The sequence below is a fragment of the Rattus norvegicus genome, chromosome 3 (assembly GCF_021556685.1).
Source record: "Rattus norvegicus strain SHRSP/BbbUtx chromosome 3, alternate assembly SHRSP_T2T, whole genome shotgun sequence".
Taxonomy (NCBI): domain Eukaryota; kingdom Metazoa; phylum Chordata; class Mammalia; order Rodentia; family Muridae; genus Rattus; species Rattus norvegicus.
The window spans coordinates 17,451,424-17,472,189 of NC_141536.1; the positions used below are offsets into that span (position 1 = coordinate 17,451,424).

A 20,766-nucleotide genomic window follows, 5' to 3' on the forward strand; every position below is an offset into this window, starting at 1 on the left:
GGCCTTCTACCCTCTTCATGACTCGTATGGTGAAGTAGAAACGCTTTGGCTGGGAGCCCTGGATGCTGGGGTTGTGCTGTTATAGCTTTTCAGTTTGCTGTTGTTATCTTAGTAAGCAGTGCCCCCCCCCCTTGTGATCTAAATTCTCTCCTCTATAGAGTCAGTGTAAAATTGTGACTTTGCTGTAAAGAAAATAAATTTAAGTTTAATGTGAATGCCCAAGCCCTCAGGGATATCGTCTGTTACAGGCTGCAAGCCCTGGTGGCAGGAGTATAAGCTCACTGGTGTATCAAAGCCACAGTAAGCAAACAGATAAATGCTTACACTCTGTTTGCTCCTCCTACCCCCACCCCCGTCTCTTCTTTTATTTGGCCCAGGAGCCCCAGCTATCTGTCCTCAGTGTACCACTCCTGGTAGGTTAGATGCATGTTTCCTAGGTGACCATGACGAAGGTGTATCTTTCACATGCATCGGGAAGCACATGGTGTCAACCTCTAATTGAGGGCCTACCCTAAATCGCTTGCTAAAAGTAGCATCCACTTGACATCCTTATTGCGATGGCGTCCCCTACTCAACTTTGAGGCTGATTGTTTGGTCCCTAAACAACTTCTCAAGTGATGCCGAGCATCGTGCATACGTCACCTTACCTGAATTCACTGCGGTAGCTGTAAGATGAGGTTTTTAATTCCCTCTCCCCCATCTCCCATTAGAGTAATAACACTATCAACTTGTGAGTCCTTTTTTGTTAAGTGTATCTTTCGCGGTTTGTCTTTGTCAATGTTCTGCTGCAGTTAAGAGGCACCATGACCATGGCAACGCTTACAAAAGAAAGCATTTAATCGAGACTTGTTTACAGTTTCAGAAGTTTATTCTGTCATCAGCTTGGCACCGTGCATGTTAGCGAACAGGCAGACATGAAGCTGGAGAGGTAGCAGAGGGGTCTACATCTGGATCCACGGGCAAAAATGAAGGACACTTGAGGTGGAAGTTTCTGGATACGTCACGTGATACGGAATCACGTGTTGTTTTGCTAAGGTAAGAAGACCTGTGGGAGGGGCACATGATGTTTGGAGAGGGTATAAATAGGACTCAACAGACAATGACAGCGTGCTTGCATAGCTAACCTTGCCTCGCTTCATTGGTTGGTCTCGAGTCTTTGTCTTTGCTGATCTTTGTTGAGAGAGGCACGGCAGAAAACTTCTCCTGGAGTCCTGGCTGGTCCTGGTCGCTCCCCCTGACTCGTGCCGATTTGACAGAGGACTGGCGGTTTCTGTTAGATCTTACCACCGTTGCTGATTTCCGTTTGGTATCCTAACACTATGAAACGGGACTGCTGGTATCCTGCTGGAATCGCCCCAAGGAACGACTTCTAAACAGGTCCACATCCCCTTATGCTGTTTACCATGTTTCCTCCCCTACCTCTGAAGGCTGGGCTAGAAGTGGGTGAGGGTTGAAGTGTTTGTGAACCCTTATTAAAAGTGGGTTTTAAAAAAAAAAAAAAAGTGGGTTTTGAAAAATATAAGCCTACAGACACTGGGTGTGGCTGGGGCATTTGAAACCCCAAAGCCCATCCCTAGTGACGCACTTCCTCCCACAAGGCCACACCTCCTAATCCCTGTTAAGTATCTCCACTCCCTAATGACCGAGCATTCAAATATATGAGCCTGTGGAGGTCCCTCCTAATCAACCCACCACAGTGGTCAGTATTCATTAATTCATTCATTGTCTTAGCCCTTGTTCCTGTGCTGTGAAGAGACACCAGGATCAAAGCAGCTCTTATAAAGGAAAGCATTTAATTGGGGGAGGTGCTGACAGCTTCAGGTGCTTAGGCAGGCCATTATCATCATGCCAGTGAAAATGGTGGCAGGAAAACATGGTGCTGGAGAAGTAGCTGAGAGAGAAATGGAGATGACACTGGGCCCTGGCTTGGGCTTTTGAAACTCTAAAGCCCATTCCCAGTGACACAGTTCTTCCAAGAAGGTCACACCTCCGAATCCTTCTAATCCTTTCAAATAGCGCCACTCCCTGGTGATATGAGCCTGTGGGGTCCATTCTTACTCGAACCACCACAAGTTTTCTGTTGGAATCATCTCAAGTTTGACTTGTGCAATCTGCTTTGAACTGGCTGGTGCCTGTGTTCCGGCCCCAACAGCCCTGAATACTTTCTTGCTTTCTAATATATTCCAGACTGTCTACTCTTTTTTTTTTTTTTCTTTTTTTCAGAGCTGGGGACCGAACCCAGGGCCTTGTGCTTGCTAGGCAAGCGCTCTACCACTGAGCTAAATCCCCAACCCCCAGACTGTCTACTCTTTTAAAGGAGTCATAAAGGGGGGCTCAGAGAGAGAATGCTAGGCCTCTTCACAATATCGGAGAGGGGAAGGAGGAAAAATTGTGCATTTAAAAGTCACATGTTCTTAGGGGATTAATTTGTGTTGCAAAAACGATGCTCTCAGGACATGTGGGACTGATCCTAAAGCCAGACGGGCTTAGCTGACTGACTGCACATGCAAGTTGTCTGTTAACGGAGACATCTGGGTAATAACTTTGAACTTAGGAAATTAGCAACATGTCTGGAGGATATTGTGTTCATTGAGGAAGTTGTAATGTGGGGATAAGACTGGGTTTTGGAAGCAGGAAGGGCCCTGCTTTTCTTACACACTGGAGCAGACTTTCCCTTGTCTCTGGGTAATACACTTTTCTTAGGTGAGCCACAGCCTAAGGGGGGGTGGGGGGGTGGGGGAAGAACCAAAAGCTTCCACTGCTTCTCTTGGCTTACGCCTGCTGTTGAATGTGCTGGCGCGTGGCTCCCTGCTTCCCCAGCTATGCCACGTGCTGCCATGCCTCCTCACTGATGGATTCTTACCCCACTGGACCCACACGTTAAAATTGACTCGTATTAGTTGCTTCTGTCATGGTGTTTTGGTCACAGCAGCAGAAGAGTGACTGATAGTGTCTCCTGGTTTAGATGACGTGCTTTGTGATCCTCGGAGACCATGTAGCCAGAGGACATCTCAAACACAGTTGCGTCCCTAGGTAGCAGCTTTTCTCCCAAGGGCTTTGTGGTAGATTTAAGGTAGTCGGAAGTCTCTTTTTTTCTTTATGTTGAGAGAGTAGCTTTGTTCCTTGTTGAGTTGACTGGAAGTTGACCCCAGACTTTGTAACCAACACTCTGTGGTAGAAAAGAAGTTTGGTTTGGTTCTGAGTTGACAAAGCAAGCAACTTCCTCTTCCTCTCAGATCCCCCCCTACCTGTCCCCACCCCCAAAGGTCTTGCTGAGGCCACAGGCCACAGGAAGAGCATCAGAGAACTGGAGGCATATTCTTGCAGAATCCATCTTTGATGGCCAGGCCAGTCAGACCTCCAAACCCAGCTGACACAGGATTGCAACCTCATCGAAGACCCAAGGTTAGAACCACCCAGTGACCCTCCAGCCAACCCAGCAGGCGAGAGAGAAGAACAGCAGCATGCTAAGCCAAAAAGTTTGGGGGAAGCTCGCTTCACAGCAGTAGGTTAACAAAAGGAGTCCCAAACCCGGAGACCAGCAGAGCCCAGAGTGCTAGAGCAGTTGACTCACTTTGGTAGGTGGGTCTGGCTTGTTCTACCAAAGCCAGATTTGTTCTACAAATCTTTGTTTAGCCAAAGACTCAGTTTGGCTAAATGGAACAACAGAAAACTCCAGGCAGTAGAGCTTTAAACAAGCCAGACGTTTCTTTCTCTCAAAGAAGTCCGGGTGAACAGTCCAGGCTGGAACACTGACCCAGCATGTGAAGGACACTCTACATAACATCAGCCTAGTGGATCAAAATGGCACTTTAGGCAGCAGGGTGTAGGAAGGCATGAAGAGTACTAAAGGTGCTTTCTCCTGAGGGAGATTGTTTAAAGCCATCCTATGTCACGTGGCTACATTCAATTGGCCTGGTGTCTCTCTTCCTGCCTACTTGAAACAGACACTGCAAAATGCTTGTCGCACGCCCAGCTATAGATCCTGCCACTTTGGGTAAGAAGGCTGCGGGACAGTTCTTGGCAATATTAGCCTTGCTGTTGGGTCTTGGGGAAAAAAAAAGAAAATCAGAGAGTTTTGTATATAGGGTGTTGACCCAAAGAAAAGAGCAAGCACTTGTCCCTCAGTGTCAGAAGGGTGGGGACTAGAGAAAGCCATAACATCAAAGAAGCCAGTTGGGAACCAGGAAAATCACATAAAAAACCTCCAGAGGTAGTGGCTCACGTCTGTAATCCCAGCACTCCAGAGTGGAGGCAAGGCAGGAAAAATGACTTCCGTAACGTGAAAACGGGGGAGGGGAGGGAAGAAACATGAAAAAGCTTCTGACACTAGTATGTGTGCAGGGACACTTGTCTGTCCACCCTCAACCACATATACTAGAAATGTGTGTGTGTGTGTGTGTGTGTGTGTGTGTGTGTGTGTGTGTGTGTGTGTGTGTGTGGGAGAGAGAGAGAGAGAGAGAGAGAGAGAGAGAGAGAGAGAATGAGGAATGAAAGAAAACAGCTAGTTGACAGGAGACTGGAAATGCTTCTCTACTTGGGCTACATGCAACAGAGCATGTGCAAGAAGAGCCCGTGGTTTCACAAACATGAGAGAAGCAGGCACACAGTAAACAGCCTAAGCACAGGTCATGAGCCTAACTCATTTCCCATTCGTGAATGTGCTTAGTCTTTCTTAATAAACTTTATTTTTGTTATTGTTGCTTGAGACAGTGTCTTACTATGAAGCTGTAGCTGCCTGCAACACCTTATGTAGACCAGGCTGGCCCTGAATTCACAGAGATCCTCCTACCTCTGCCTCCTGAACAAGGGGGTTCAAGCCAAGTGCTGCTACACCTGCCCAGCTGTCTCTGATTGACAACCTCGCCACCCATTCTCGTGCAATCCTTTCCAGAAACATAAAGACCTGGACACTCCAGCGGGTGCCCTCAGAACCCAGATCTGTACCTGTAACACTGGGATCAAAGGAAACTTGAAATAAGACCTTGGGCAAGACAGAAACAGGGCAGCCCCAGGCACACTTCCCAGGCATCTTCAAGAAGGACAGTGTCCTCTGGTCAACTGCAGTGTCTCTCAAGACATGCATTCCTTTTACTTATTTATACCCCCCCCCTCTGTGTGTGTGTGTGTGTGTGTGTGTGTGTGTGTGTGTTGGGGTGCAACAGTTTTGTGTAGAGGTCAAGGGACCTTGCCCCTTGAACAAAAGAAGTCTTCTTCCACCTGGAAGGAGATTCAATTCAGGGATTGAATACGGGTCGTCAGGCTTGGTGACAAGCACCTGTACCCTCTAGCCATCGTTGACCCTCAAGACATGCATCTTTGCCAGGTTGGCCTATGGTAGAGCCAGGGCCTCTTTGGGGCACAGAAGTGGACTCAATGACAATCTTCCTAGGACCTAATGGAAGTTGGGGAGGGTCATGTCCTTCCAGAGAAGGGAGACTGGAAACTGTGCCACCAGGCAATGGTGCAGAGGCAGGAGGTGGTTGAATAAAAGCATCATAGATGATGGCTGCACAAAGAAACTCATTTGCAACGGACTTCCACATCTCTAAATATGGCTCTCACAAAGGAACCAGTCATCTGGAGAACGCAGAGCTGTGGGAGCACTCAGTGGCACATGGAAGTGGACTTCTCCCCACGGCTAAGTTTCCACAGGTGGCTTTCATAGCAAGTCACTGGAGATGATGATGATGATGATGATGGTGATGATGATGATGATGGTGATGATGGTGATGATGATGATGGTGATGGTGATGATGATGATGGTGATGATGGTGATGATGATGATGATGGTGATGATGATGATGGTGATGATGACGATGATGATGATGATGATGATGGTGATGATGATGATGATGATGATGGTGATGATGATGATGATGATGGTGATGATGATGATGATGATGGTGATGATGATGATGATGGTGGTGATGATGATGGTGATGATGATGATGACGATGATGATGATGACGATGGTGATGATGATGATGATGGTGATGATGATGACGATGATGATGATGATGATGATGATGATGATGATGGTGATGATGATGATGATGGTGATGATGATGATGATGATGATGATGATGGTGATGATGGTGACGATGATGATGGTGATGATGATGATGATGGTGATGATGATGATGATGATGGTGATGATGGTGATGATGATGATGATGATGATGATGATGATGATGGTGATGATGATGATGGTGATGATGATGATGATGATGATGGTGATGATGGTGATGATGATGACGATGATGATGATGATGATGACGACGATGATGGTGATGATGATGATGATGATGATGGTGATGATGACGACGACGACGACGATGATGATGATGATGATGGTGATGATGGTGATGATGATGGTGATGGTGACGATGATGATGATGGTGATGATGACGATGATGATGGTGGTGATGATGATGATGATGATGGTGATGATGATGACGATGATGATGATGATGATGATGATGGTTATGATGACGATGATGATGACGATGGTGGTGATGATGATGATGATGATGATGATGGTGATGATGATGGTGATGATGATGGTGATGATGATGATGGTGATGATGATGATGATGATGATGGTGGTGATGATGATGATGATGATGGTGATGGTGATGATGATGATGATGACGATGATGGTGATGATGATGATGATGACGATGATGATGATGATGATGATGATGATGATGACGACGACGACCACCACCACCATCATCATCATCATCAAAACAGATCAATTAGAGAAACAAAATTATTATTCAAGTTAACTTATAAACCAACCACTTATTTTTTTTTTTTTTTTTTTTGGTTCTTTTTTTCGGAGCTGGGGACCGAACCCAGGGCCTTGTGCTTCCTAGGTAAGCGCTCTACCACTGAGCTAAATCCCCAGCCCCAAACCAACCACTTATAAGAGTAATCATGCTTTCTTGCCCTCATAGAAACCAGACTGTTCAGTCCAAAGCTTCCCAGTCCCAGACTCTGAACTGATTATAAGAAGGAAGAGAGACCCACTCTGGGGCCGGCATTCAATAGTGCCTACCTCAAAGGTTATTTGCAGGGACGAAACAGTTTCTTAATTTAACAAATGTTTCCTATGAGTTTCCTGCCTCCTTCTTCTCTCCCTCTCTTTTTTTTTTTTAATTTCTTTTTTTCGGAGCTGGGGACCGAACCCAGGGCCTTGCGCTTCCTAGGCGAGCGCTCTACCACTGAGCCAAATCCCCAACCCCCTTCTCTCCCTCTCTTACAGGAGAGACAGCCCAGCAACTGTCAGGGCTAGGGCAAGAGCATGTGTTTAGCATGTGCAAGGACCCGGGATAGAACCACAACAAATAGAAAAGAACCTTAAAAAACAACCTACTCGGAGGCAGTAAAGATGAAGAATGGGAACCCCTGACATTTGTTTCTAAATGAGTTTTCCGAGGGGGAAAGTCTTTCCCACATAAACAAAAATAGAGTCTGAGTTGAGGGTTACCTTGGAGAGCCCACCCCTTTCTTTTCCTAGCTGCCAGAGCCTGTCAGGGGCGCACGGTGCTGGCATGCACCTCACTGAGAAGGCTTAAGGCGTAAGACTAAGTGCGATACTACACAGGGTCTAGATCCTAGTAAATGCTCAGTAAATGAACACTTAAATTATTATTTGTGGCAATTAGCATTATTAGTACCCTCAGGGCTTTTGCAATTCTAAAACTGTAGGATAATGTGTCAGAGAGAACGGCTAACACAGGAAAAACAAAACTTTCCTTCATCTGCTTAAGCCGATGTCCAGATCACAGAGCATCAAAAGCCACCAGGTTTTCTTTTCTCTTTTGCTTGGGGAACCCCTTGGTAGGGTCCTGTCCTTTTTGGTCTGTCAGGATGAATTCGTGGGCTGGAGAGATGGCTCAGTAGTTAAGGGCACCGACCTGCTCTTCCAGAGGTCCTGAGTTCAATTCCCAGCAACCACATGGTGGCTCACAACCATCCCTCTTCTGGTGTGTCTGAAGACAGCTACAGTGTATTCATATAAATAAAATAAATCTTGGGGGTTGGGGATTTAGCTCAGTGGTAGAGCGCTTGCCTAGGAAGCGCAAGGCCCTGGGTTCGGTCCCCAGCTCCGAAAAAAAGAACCAAAATAAAATAAAATAAAATAAATCTTTAATAAAAAAAAAAGATGAATTTGTAATGCCAAGATTCATTGACTCTCCTGCTAGCCTGAATCTCAGTGTTTCTGAATTTCACTAGGTTTCTAAAGCACGGATAGTACGTGTTGTAGGGATGCGCTTTCTTGCAACTGAGATGGCTATCTGGAAGGTGGCTTTGTGTCTCCGGCCCCACTTAATGGTGGTGACTCACAAGCATTTGTCTGGGCTGTCTCTCCTGTAAGAGAGGGAGAGAGGAAGGAGGCAGATCGAGAACTGGAACTGACGGCTCCCCCCAAATGTTTTCTTACTCATAGGAAACATTTGTTAAGTTGAGAAACACTGTTTCATCCCTGCAAGTAACCTTTGAGGTAGGCACTGTTGATAGCCAGCCCCGAAATGGGCCTTTCTTCCTTCTTACAATCCTGATATAGTTCACGGTCTGGGGCTGGGAGGCTCTGGATAGAACAGTCTGGTTTGTACAAGGGCAAAGGAGCCTGATTACTCTTAAAAGTGCTTGGTTTAGGAATGGGCACCTGAGATATGAGGATTCCAGGCCTCTGGAAACTTTTTCCTCGTTCTTAGAAATAGGAGGCCTTGCTGCAACTACCTTTAAACCCAGAGGCCGAGGCTGAGCCAGCCACCAGGGCTCCCTAGTGAGATTCTGTGAAAAACTAAAGATAGGCAAGTTGCGTATCTGTTCGTTTTTTCTGACTTCTCTTTTTAAAGATAGTCTCTGACCTTGAACTCACCACAAAGCCCATACTAGCCCTGACCCGAGGATCCTCCTTAATGCTGGGGTTATAGGCATGGACTGGGTCACACCCAGCCTCAAAAATCATAGTCCCAACAGAGGGAGGGTACCCTCGCTTGTGACTGCTACATAACAAATTCCCACAAACTTGGTTTAAAACAACACAGGTGATTCAAGGTGTGGGAGGTCTGAAGTCTCGCTAGTCTGTGTTCCCTCTGATAAGTCTGCAACAGAATGCATTTCTCAAGTTTTGTGCCTCGTAGCGGTCTGCTCCTAACATTTCTTAGCTCATGGCTCCGTCTTCTGTGTAACTCCAAGTCTGGCAATCCTGACTCTTCAAATGTCTCTCTGCCCTGTCCTCGAATTGCTTTCTCCTCCGTAAAGTCTCCCTCTGCCCCCGTTTCTAAGGATACCTATAATTTCACTGGGGTGGGGGCGGGGGACAGACTGTAATTACAGGACACACTTCCACATTGACAGTCTTAAATCATACCAGCAAAATTCCCGTTGGTTTTATATAGTAATATGGATTCTGAGAACGAGGATATAGGTATCTGTAGTGACTGCTAATTAGGATGTCAGAGGGGATTTGGGCACTAACTAGCAAGTTACCTGTGTTTCCTCTTCTCCCCTCCCCTCCCCCTCTCCTCTCCATACTCCTCAGACTCTAGTACACAAAAAACTGAGTGGGACCCCTCCCTTTCCTTCTTCTCCCCTCCCCTTCCCTTTTCTTACCCTCTCCCCCTCTCCTCTCCTCTTCTCTTCTTTTTCCTCCCTCCCTCCCTCCCTTCCTTCCTTCCTTCCTTCCTCCCTTCCTTCCTTCCTTCCTCTCCCCACCCCCTTTCTGTTTTTGGTGGTACTAGCGTCTGAGCCCATGGCTTCATATTAAGTTAAGATTCTACAGTAAAGCACTGAGCCACTGTGCTGCCCCCTCCCCCCACCCCATTCTCCTTTTCCCTTAACTTTGACACCAAGTCTCTCTAAGTCGCCAGACTGGCCTCAAACTTGTGAACCCCTTGGTTTTTCAGCTTTCTAAGTAGCTAGGATTATAGGCATGTGCCCCACCGCATCTACTTATTCGTTCGTTTGTTTTTACAAACAGGCCTACTGAAGTGTAACATATATAGTAAAATTTGCTCTTTTATTTTATTTATTTATTTTTTCTTTTCTTTTTTTTTTTTGGAGCTGGGGATCAAACCCAGGGCCTTGCGCTTGCTAGGCAAGCGCTCTACTGCTGAGCTAAATCCCCAACCCCAAATTTGCTCTTTTAAATAGGCAATTGGACTGGAGAGATGGCTCAGCGGTTAAGAACACTGACTGCTCTTCCAGAGGTCCTGAGTTCAATTCCCAGCAACCACATGGTGGCTCACAACCCTCTGTAATGGGATCCAATGCCCTCTTCTGGTGTGTCTGAAGACAGTGAGTGTACTCATATAAATTAAATAAGAAAATCTTCAAAAGTAAATAATAAATAAACACCATTTAGTCGGGAGAGCTGACTCAGTGGTTAAGAGCTCTTCCTGTTTTGCAGAGGACTCGGGTTCATTCCTGCACCCACATCAGGTAGCTCACAGTTGCCTGAAGCTCTAGTTCCAAGAAATCCGACACCCTCATTGGACTATGTCAGACACTTGCATGTACATGGCGCACATACATACACATACGTGCGCACACACATATAAATAAAAATAATTAAAATGAAAACGTACAATTATATGAGTGCTAACCAATGTGCAATTGGGAATACGCCATATCAAGACAGAAGAGTTTCATCACACACCCTAACACCATAACGACACACTTAACATCAAGTCATCCCTTCCCCCAGCCCCTGGCAATCACTAGTTGGATCTCTAGCCCTGTGATGTATTGCCTTTTTGAAAAAGCCATGCACATGGTGATGTGTTTATAAAAAGATAAAGAGAGGATATGTCCCAGGTTTTGACACCAATGTTGTGTTGATAAAAGGATAAGAGAGGGAGGATATGTTCTATGGGGGTCTGGGGGAACAGGGTGCCTCAGCGGGCCCATGCTAAGACATCCCTTCCCCCTGAGGGACCAGCCACAAGATGGTATAGTATAGAATAGAGATTATTTAGGGCATGGGGAGGGGAGTTAAGAGGGCAGTAGGGCAAAGAGCGAGAGAGCAAGAGAGCGAGAGAGCGAGAGAGCGAGAGAGCGAGAGAGCGAGAGAGCGAGAGAGCAAGAGCGAGAGAGCGAGAGAGCGAGAGAGAGCGAGAGAGAGCGAGAGAAAGAGCGAGAGAGCGAGAGCGAGAGCAAGCGAGCGAGCAAGCGAGCGAGAGAGAGAGAGAGAGAGAGAGAGAGAGAGAAGAGCACATGCAGAGATGCAGAGAAGGGGAGAGGGGAATGGGGAGAGAAGGGACAAAGGGGGAAGAGGGTAAAAGGGAGCAAGAGAGCAAGAGGAAGCAAGAGCAAGGGAGAGGAGGGGACAAGTAGCCCCTTTTATAGTGTCAGGTTTGCCTGGCTGTTGCCAGATAACTGTGGGGTGGAGCTTAGACAGAATGCTAACACATGGAACCTTGGGAGTAGGGGCTTGCTATTGCAGCCGCTTTCCCTTAACACGGGGGCATCCACCCCAGCTGTGGTGGATGAGGTGCTAATAAAGACATTTCCACCCTCAGGAGGTTGGAGTTGGGCTGGACCCACGAGACAGAAGGCGATTCATTCGCAAGAGAAAAGGAACAAGCCTACCGCTTACCTGCACAGGCGGGACACACCTCTGGTGGTGAGTGACAGCCTGAAGCAGAGGCCACCAACAACAGCAACAACCAGGCTTAGCCAAAGAACAGGAAGTTTTAGGGAATCAAGATGGGACCTCAGAGAGCAGATCTAGCCTTGGAGGGGGAGACTGGCTAAAGGAAAGTGTCTGTGGCTGAGCTTAGCTTTGCTTTACTGCTGTCACCCCTGGGCTAATAGCTGTGGCCAGCAAGCAAGACTGCAGCCTGTGCGTCAGGGCCGGTAGGAAGGGCCAGAGAGTTTCCCCTCTGGTTCTTGCTCTTGGATTTCGCTCAGAAGTTGTTAGCAGAACACGGGCAGGATTTTCTGGTCAGGGAATCTGTGGGTAGTGAGGAGCCCGACAGAGCCGAACAGACCTAAGATGCTCGTCGACTGCTGGACCAGCAGGCAAGGGCCCATCTGCTTCTACCGAAGGATGCTCTTGCCCAGTACCCGTCTACCCTTGTTCCACACGGTTCCATTTCTCAAAAAATCATCAGACAAGAAAGACATAGTAGCTCTAGCCTGACTCTAAGCATGTCTACTTCCTGTGTGTTTTCTGTCTTGGTTACACTGTTGTGAAAGCCCCGCTCCACACGGATAGGAAGTGAAGTGCAGCAGCTCTCAACCACCGGCCTTTGTAATGTCAGCTTCAAGCCACTGGGCCAGCACAAGGTGGTGTTGGGGGTTTAACCCAGGGCCACGCCCATGCCAGGTAAGATGTACCCCCGCCTTAGCCATTTTCAGTTAAACTCACCCAGAAGTTTGAGAGAGAAGCCAACTGAAAACGTTTGCCTGGGTTTAAGTAGTTGTGGTTCATCTGTCCTATTCATTTGAATAAAGAAGAACTAGCATGGTCTGAAATAAGTACAAAAGGCATCCAAACAGAATGATGACTTGTAGAGTGCCCAAGGATTACACTGCAATATAAACAAACCAACGAGGGCGCCACCTAAACCAAGATTTCAGGAAAGTCACTGATTAAACACAGCCAATCAAACGCTCCTCTTTCCCCCTATGCTCCACCTACTGCAGGGACTTCAGCCAATGAAAAAGCACTCTGCTAAGACCTGGTCAAGGAGACCGAGTGCTAAACACAGACCAGTTCACAATAACCGATATTTGCATGGGAACAAATAAAATGCTTCTACAGTGTCTTCTTCATTTGATCCCCAAAAGGCTGTGCATTAAACAGGATAGATCTTATTTTATGTTGAAAAGGACTGTGTTTCAAAGAGGAACCAAATTGTGCCCGTGTTTGTCAGTGATAGAGGAGAACATTGTAAGTACCTTCCCTCCCTCTCCCTCCCCTCCCTCCTTCCCTCCCTCTCCCTTCTTCCCTCTCTTCCTTCTTGCTTTCCTGTCCCCTCTCCACCTTTCTTTTCCAGTCCCTTCTCTTCCCTTCTTTTTTCTTTCCTTCCCTTCCCTCCTACCCCATCCCTCCCATAGCATCTATGAATCCCCAGGCTACAGGCTCAGAACTGGTGATTCGAGAGAAGACAGACACGCTTACTCCTGTGAGAAAACACAGCAGGGTAAGTGGTGTGTCCAGAACTAAGTGGACACCTGGCAGAGACCTCATGGAGGAGACAGCATATGGGCCTTGAAGAGTTCGCAGCAGGATCAGGCGGAGATGGTGGTACGGAAAGGACATCGGAGGCAGCAGAGAGGGCAGACAGTTCAGAAGACTGGTGGGGGAGCAACTAGGGAGAAGCCCTGGTGAGGGCAGAGGGGGTTGGGACTAGGTCAGGGAGAGCCTTAGAGCTATGCCAAGAAGTTCAGAGATACCGAGGAGCTTGACTCAGGGAAGTGACAGAATCATGTGTTTGTAAGAAGGATTTTTTGGAGGCTATTATGGGGTAGATGATAAAGGTGAGATGAAACTAGAGGTGTCAGGACAGTTAGCAGGATGTTGCAACAGTCTTGACCAAAGATGATAAAGTACGATCCAAGGCAAGGAGATTGTGAAGAGGCAGTTAAAAGAGTTATAAGACAGAACTGATGACCGGATTGCTTGGAAGTCCATGCCAGCGTGTGAGGGATGGCAAGGGGTGGGAAGTCCTTTGAAAGCTGTTGTAACAGAGCTGCAGACCTTGGAAGGCTCCCAGACCTTTGCCCCACTGAGTCCATGATGTAAGTACCCATTTGGGCCACATCGGGCCCATCCTCTGCACATCGGACAGCACCGCCTGCCAGCACTGAAACAAAGACCTAATCCATCAAAGTCCACAGTTCTGGGAAAGTCTCTAAATGTACTACTCTTGCTTTGTGGCGTCTGTAGTTCCGCTTCTGACTAACTGTTCTTGTCAACTCAAGTATGTCAACCCAGGGTGTGGTTTTATGTTTGAAAGCTCACCCTGGGAAAGGCATAAGGCTACCCTGGGATCCTCATCAGCCAGCATAGTTGCCGGCTGGCTAATAAAGACTTCTGTTGGCTTAAACCCATGTCTGAGGAGTCTTCCATTGTTTGCATGGAAATGCCTATAGTTAGAGATCTATTTCTGAAGCCATTTTCTCAAGAATAGGTCCTGACTTCTATAAACAGGGATTGCCCCCACTCTACCCAGTTCTTGACCTCTGGAGTTAGTTTCTTTGTAAAAACAAAGTCGAGTGTAGTGGCCACAGGTATAGCTGACAGATTCCACCCAGGTATTGAGCACAGCCCTTCTCTGGAATCTTGAATCAGAAACAAAGTGGCCTGCTGTTGGTGACAGCTCAAATAGTTGTTTCCGGAGCAGAAGAAAACCTAGGCTTATTGAGTGAGAAAAATAAAATTTAGGCCCAGAGAGAAACAGAGGGCTGAGTCCACATTCTGGCTTATCCTGAGGCTGGGACGATTGTACCCTCGGGTCCCTTGTAGCTCTGGCTCTGGCTGGTATGACTCCACCCAAGGGACCACTAATAGCTTTAGCTACCGATAGCATTTCAAAGCTCACACACCAGAGACTGCAATTGCTAGAATTACTTTCCTACTCATGAAATTTACTCTCCAAATGGTCCCCCTGTTTATTGTTCCTGTTGGCGTTTTAAGAGAGACTTTTAAATGGAGGTACAGCATGCACAAAGATAACGCTCATTGTTTTTAAAGACCCACTTGCAATTACCTTAAAATTATAATCCACACTTGAATATAAAACGAATGGACCGAGCCCATGGAACACTTCCTGACATGAGTCCCAGGGCCGGTGGGTGGTAGGCGGCCAATGGAGATGACTAAGACCTCATTCTTCATCTGGAGTTTATAGCTTACTGGGGATGCGGATGAGGGTAAGAGACTCACAGATGATCTCATCGCCATTTGTTAAAACTCTAAAGCAGGAACAGTTCTTCAGCAAACATTTACCCAGTGCCCACTCTATGCCAGGCAGCTGGAAAGACACCAAGAGGTCGGTCTCGTGGGACCAAGGCGCGAACGGGGCGGGGGAGGGGGGAGTCTAGTCAAAGAGATGGGGCCACACTACACCAGTTAACTAAATATTACCCTACAGGGATTGGAGATGGAGAAGACAGGATCCAAACCGGGCTTACAGTCAGTGGATGGAGAGGGGAGAAAGAGCAAGGACATGCATTCAGAGACCTGATGTGCAGAGGAATGGTGGGGAGACTCTCGGGGACATGAGAGGGAAGCTCACTGCTATGAGTCTGGGAGATTTCAGTGGAATACAAAATCGGAGGGCTCCTGAGACAGATGAAAAGGTTTCGTTCGTTGGTTTCAGTGTTTTTTTTTTTTTTTTTTTTTTTGGAAACAGAGTTTCTCTGTGTAACCCTGGCTGTCCCAGAACTCACTCTGTAGCCCGGGCTGGCCCGGAACTCAGAGCTCTGCCCGCCAGTCTCCCGAATGATTAAAGGTGTGCGCCACCGCCACTTGACCTAGATTAACGTGTCTTAAGGTGTCTTAAGTGCCAGAGGGAACAGAGAAGCTTCCTGCTTGTCATAGTTCCACCATTGCGGAGTTCCACCAATGAGCTGGAACTGATATCTCCCACGGAGATTCTGAGCTAGAGCACAAAAGAGCAAGTTTGAGTTGTACCTTAGCCTTCTTGCCTTGCTCTGAAGACCAAAGGGGGTCCCAGTGACCAATGGCCAAGGTGGCCACGTTAGGTCTCAAACCCAGAACAAACTGCTAACGAAGGTGCCTATTTAACATATCAAAGTAGACCTGGCACCAGGTTCTCCCAGCATCCCTCAGTTCCTACCTGTTACAGGGCACAGCCTACATATCCTGCCCCCTACTTTAAACTCCGCCCAGGGGCTGTGCTGCCCATCCCCCACTGTCTTTCCGTATATAATCCAGCCATTTGGTTGCCCTGCCTCCTTTGGCCTACACCTTTACCCTCCTAGCCTCTAGATCTGTTCCTCTCCTCTCTCCTCACCTCACATGGCCTGGCCCAAGTTCGTGTTCACTCGGGATTCTCGCAGCTGTCCCACCCCTGGCCATGCTCTCCCTTTTTATCTACCGTAAACCCTCTCCACCTTCCTTTTTGTTTGTTTTCCATTCATCTGGTGACAAAAATCACAGGACTGGGGTATATGAGTTCCCTTCTAAGGAACTCGGCTTCTCCTAGTCAAGCTGCTGATCTGACTCCTAAGCTATGGCCGTAGCATTCGTTTCTGCTGGCTTCTGCCGTCCATCAAATTTGACCCAAATTCTAGAGCCCGCCTTCTCAGGTACTTCCCACCTCCTCCTCCAGCGCTAACAAATCCTCTGTGTCTGCGGCTAAGTGTCTCCTCAGCTCCTAGAGCCTTCTCAACCCTCTCAGGAACACTCCTGGGCGCTCCTCCTGCATCTCCGGGCTTCTGCCTGCCACACACTTCTGCGTCTCTCTACTAAGACACTGTCTCCCTTTGGGCCTTCTCTCCCGTCCGTTTACTGGGTGTCACCCGAGCTGCCTGCTTTGTCTACAATCACTACAGAAGCCACGCCCGGGTGCCAGGAAGTTCCTCACACCCCACTTGGGCATGGGTCACATGGGAAGGGATACTTTTTTCCTCTGTGATCTGGGAGCATTTTTCTCTTTCTCCCTTTAGAATAAGGACAGAGCGACGGGTCTCCAAAATATTTTGGTTTGGTATGGATTTTTGTATGGTGGAAAAAAATGTAAGGTTATAAGGGTCTACTCAAGTTGACAAGAGCTGCCTTAGAGACTTACATCTAACTGTCTTTCCTAATCGTTCAACACCAGGCCTCTAAAAAGTGTTAGATAAGTAGCGACATGTATCTGATAAGACTTATAATTCCTAAGTCTACTTGGGCTCATAGTAATATGTCTAGCCCCTTTGACCTTGTTCATTTTTGCTAAGTTTTAGCTATTTTGATAAAACTAAGGCATGCCAATCCCTCCCCCAAAAAAACAAAAATGAAAACAAACAAACAAAAAACCTCAAACTGTGATATTCTAGAATGGTACACTGTAAAAGGATCAGAAACCTTCCCAGTCACCTATGGACTGTCTTCTATAGCTTAGAGTTTGCAGGATGGATGGTTTAAAGTTTTGTTTTGATGCTAAAGATAATCCAACTATATCTTCAACTCAGATTTTTAAAGTTCAAACTCAACAGGGATAGAGCTGTGAAATCCTAGACTTATAAAAACTACCAATTTAAACTGTTGAAGATAGTTAAGATGCACAATATTTTATGTATTAATATATTCCCAATTATTACTTTAGGAACAATTTTGGACAATTAATACATTTCCGAGATTAAGCCTGAAGTCAGGTACACTTAACAGATGATTCTTTAGCTCTTCAGAAATCTGCTGAATATGGCATTTAAGTATTTAATAAGAAAACCTCCCATAGGGAGCTGGAGAGGTGGCTCAGTGGTTAGGAACACTGACTGCTCTTCCCGAGGTCCTGAGTTCAATTCCCAGCAACCACATGGTGGCTCACAACCATCTGAAATGGGATTCGATGAGCTCTTCTGGTGTGTCTGAAGACAGTGTACTCACATATATAAAAAATAATAAATAAATAAATCTAAGAAAGAAAGAGAGAAAGAAAGAAAGAAAGAAAGAAAGAAGGAAGGAAAGAAAACCGCCCATAATAGATATGCCAGCTCCTACTGGGAACCCTATTGTCTCCAAAGAAGATAGGTGGGTAGGAAGACTATATCAGAAGTGTGGCAACACTAACCATTGGGGGAAACTGCCCCACGCCTCATCAGCTGCCCATGCTCTTCTCAAGCTGTGGACACTGTTGAGTTGTTCATTGGCCAGCTCTGCATGGTTAAGGTCAGTTTTCCCTAGTCCCTTCTCCACAGGAAAATCTCTCAGACCTGGGTTTGGTAGCCAAAGGCTGGTGCTGCTCTGTGTGGTAGCTGAGATTAAATGTTGTCCTCCTGTATGACAGCCAAAGACCTCCCAAGGAAGCCATCAAGTCCACGGGAGCCTGAGGCAGAGATCTGGGCGTTGGGTAAGTCTCGGTCATCTTAATTGATACATAGGCCATTCGGATTATATCTCCTGCTACAATTGATCCTTCTCAGAGCTTTAACAGCTCAAGCACCCAGTTTCCTCCCCCCAGGCTACACCTGCCTTCTCTTCATGTGTAAAAATCAGGCCTCTAGACTCACTTTCCTAGAGCTACTTGGTCTCCAGCTGAGAAACACAAAACTCTGAGAAGAGATAAACTCCCAGAATCCTTTAACCCCAAATCAATTTTAGTTTCCCAAGCTTTCACTATCCTCAAAGGCTTAAGTCTACTGCCTTTTCTACAGCTTGGATTTCAGTATGGGTTACATATAGTGGGAACTCTAACAGAACTAAACCTTTTTAGAAATTTAATTTATTTTATGGGCATTTGCCTGCTTGTATGTCTGTGTAAAGGCATCAGATCCCCTGAAACCAGAGTTCCAGACAGTTGGGAGCTGCCTTGTCAGTGCTGGGAATTGAAACCCGCCCCCTCACGGTCCTCCAGAAGGGCAGACAGTGTGCTTAACCACTAAACCATCTCACCGGCCCATATCTAAAACTTTTATCTCTTTTTATAAACTTTAAAATCTTGTAAGGTTCAGGGGATCAACTTGAATTCACCCCTCAGAAGTCAGACTCCAGGTAAGTACTCCTAGGTTCCCCGACCCAGTTATTCCTGGGGCTGGATCCCTCTCCTGTTCCCTCTCCCTCACCCTCTCCCTATCTCCCTCTTCTTCCCTCCCTCTCTTCCCTTGGTCTTGGGACTCCCCTCAGTTTCAAATGCACACCCTGGATAAAATATTTCCTCTAAATTCCTTAATTTTATCTTCTATCTCTACCTTTTCCAACCGATTTTCAGTCAACTAAAGGTTGCAAACTGCTCCAAGCTCACCAGCCCTAGGTACTTCTGACAGAATTTCCAACCAGCCTGAGCCTCTGTATTCAAGATGGCTCTAGAGTGATCCAACCTGCACTTCACTGGCCCCAGATGGTTCTGCAAAGCTCGGACAGTGATCGAACGAGCCTACATTGCTCTCTCTCTATTCCCAGTCTTGGCCAGCATTCCAGGTTCCTTGGCTCTCAACAGCAAATACTCTGATGTCACCAGGAAATAGCCATAGAAAAGATTGTATCGCCCTTATCATTTATTGTCAACAAAAAGGTTGGGATGGTAGGCCCCAAACCTGGGACAACTGCTAAGGCTCCTACTTAAAATATCAAAGCAGACCTGGCCACCAGGTTCTCTCAGTACCTGTTACAGAGTATCCTACCCCCTACCCTAGATTTTCCAGCCCAGGGGCTGGGCTGCCCTTCCCTATCCAGTCATTTAGGTTACCTGTAAGGGTGGGAAAGCTATGTGATTGGGTAGCCAGTCCAGAGCAAGAGTGAGGGCAAGACGCATCCAAACCCTGAAAATCTCATCTTGCGACCAGCGTGAGTTAGGACAGCTTCTTCCCTCTTCTGGGCCTTCTGCTCCCCACCTCTGCAACCCTTGAGGAAGTCATGTACGTAGTCTAATGGCCAAATTAAAGGTTTAATTTCCCCTCTCCCTATAAGGGCATGTCCAGCAAGCACCTGGAATTCCTCTTCGTGCAAATGAAACGTTCCCAGCACCCGTGCACCAACCAATCATGTACACTCACCCCGAAAACCCCTACACACACCCCAGGGTTTATATAGCCCTTGTTACCACTGAAAACTGTCTTGGAGAAGGCTATTTCTCCCCAGCACTCTTGCTGATGGAGAGCCTGTGGAACCCAGGCTACACGTCATGCCGCCCAGTCCAGCCCAGCATGCGACAGTGCTGGACACCCGAAGGGCAGAAGCCAGCCTGGGACAGCGGTTACCACACCTTCTCTGATCTACCCTTTACCCTCCAGCCCTCCTGGTCTGGCTCACCCTTCTCCCCTCTTGGCCTGGCTCAGGGTCACATTTGGTCTGAAGTCACCCAAGTGTCCCTACTAAGAGGGACACCTTTGCTGCTGCCCTTCTCACACTGAGTCTGGGCATCTAGTTACAAAGTTAGCATCTCACTGGGCCCAGGGCCTCTGTTTCCTGTTTTGCATTTGGACTGGAGCATTCTACCAGAGTGACTCCTGGGGTAGTAGGTTGTTCACTGGGAGGGCCTGTTTCCACACCGTGGGCATTCATCTGGGGAACTGTCAGTGATAGGGAGTGACATGACACTAGCCACAGAGAACACAGGGCGTGCATGTACTTTTGATGGAGGCAACAGAAGGTTCTCTGTTGTCATGGCTGTGTCAGGGACTTGGGTCTAGCCTGCGTCTTGTGCTTGGACCCCCAAATCCCTTCTCCGAGACAGTCATTTGTCTCAGCTGACCTACTTCTTGCTAAACTGACCCAGATCAGCTCTAAGGGCTGCCTGGGCGTTGATTGTCACTCTATCTTCACTTCCTGCCCTCCCCTCCGCATGACCTTGAGAAAAATTCTTCTTTTCAGCATCTTCTAGTTCCTCCTGCCTCTAGTTTTTTTGGCTCTGCTTAACAGAAGACTTGACGGCTTACAGTTTGAATGAGAAGTGTCCTGTATAGTGTTTGAACCCTTGGTCTCCAGCAGGTACCACGGTTTTGGGAGGCTGTGGAACCTTTAGGAGGTGGACCTCACTAGCAGGAGGCTGATACTTGCTCCTGGTACTAGCTTGAACTCTCTACATTCTGATCTCCCAAGACCTGACAGGCGGCACCTGCAAGCAGCTACCACCA

At 47.3% G+C, this 20,766-nt stretch overlaps 2 long non-coding RNA genes across 2 annotated transcripts in view; one reads left to right on the forward strand and one right to left on the reverse strand.

Moving 5' to 3' along the window:
- Nucleotides 1-1,236: 1,236 nt before the first annotated feature.
- On the forward strand, nucleotides 1,237-14,069 carry LOC147995431 (uncharacterized). The gene is made up of 4 exons (XR_015684263.1): nucleotides 1,237-1,377; nucleotides 10,171-10,314; nucleotides 11,538-12,913; nucleotides 13,098-14,069. It is a non-coding gene; the product is annotated as an uncharacterized LOC147995431 (long non-coding RNA).
- LOC148006415 (uncharacterized) overlaps nucleotides 4,403-20,766 on the reverse strand; it is a 29,648-nt gene continuing 13,284 nt past the window's right edge. Inside the window, exon 2 of the long non-coding RNA XR_015684265.1 lies at nucleotides 4,403-5,675. This is a non-coding gene — a long non-coding RNA (uncharacterized LOC148006415). The remainder of the gene's footprint in view (nucleotides 5,676-20,766) is intronic.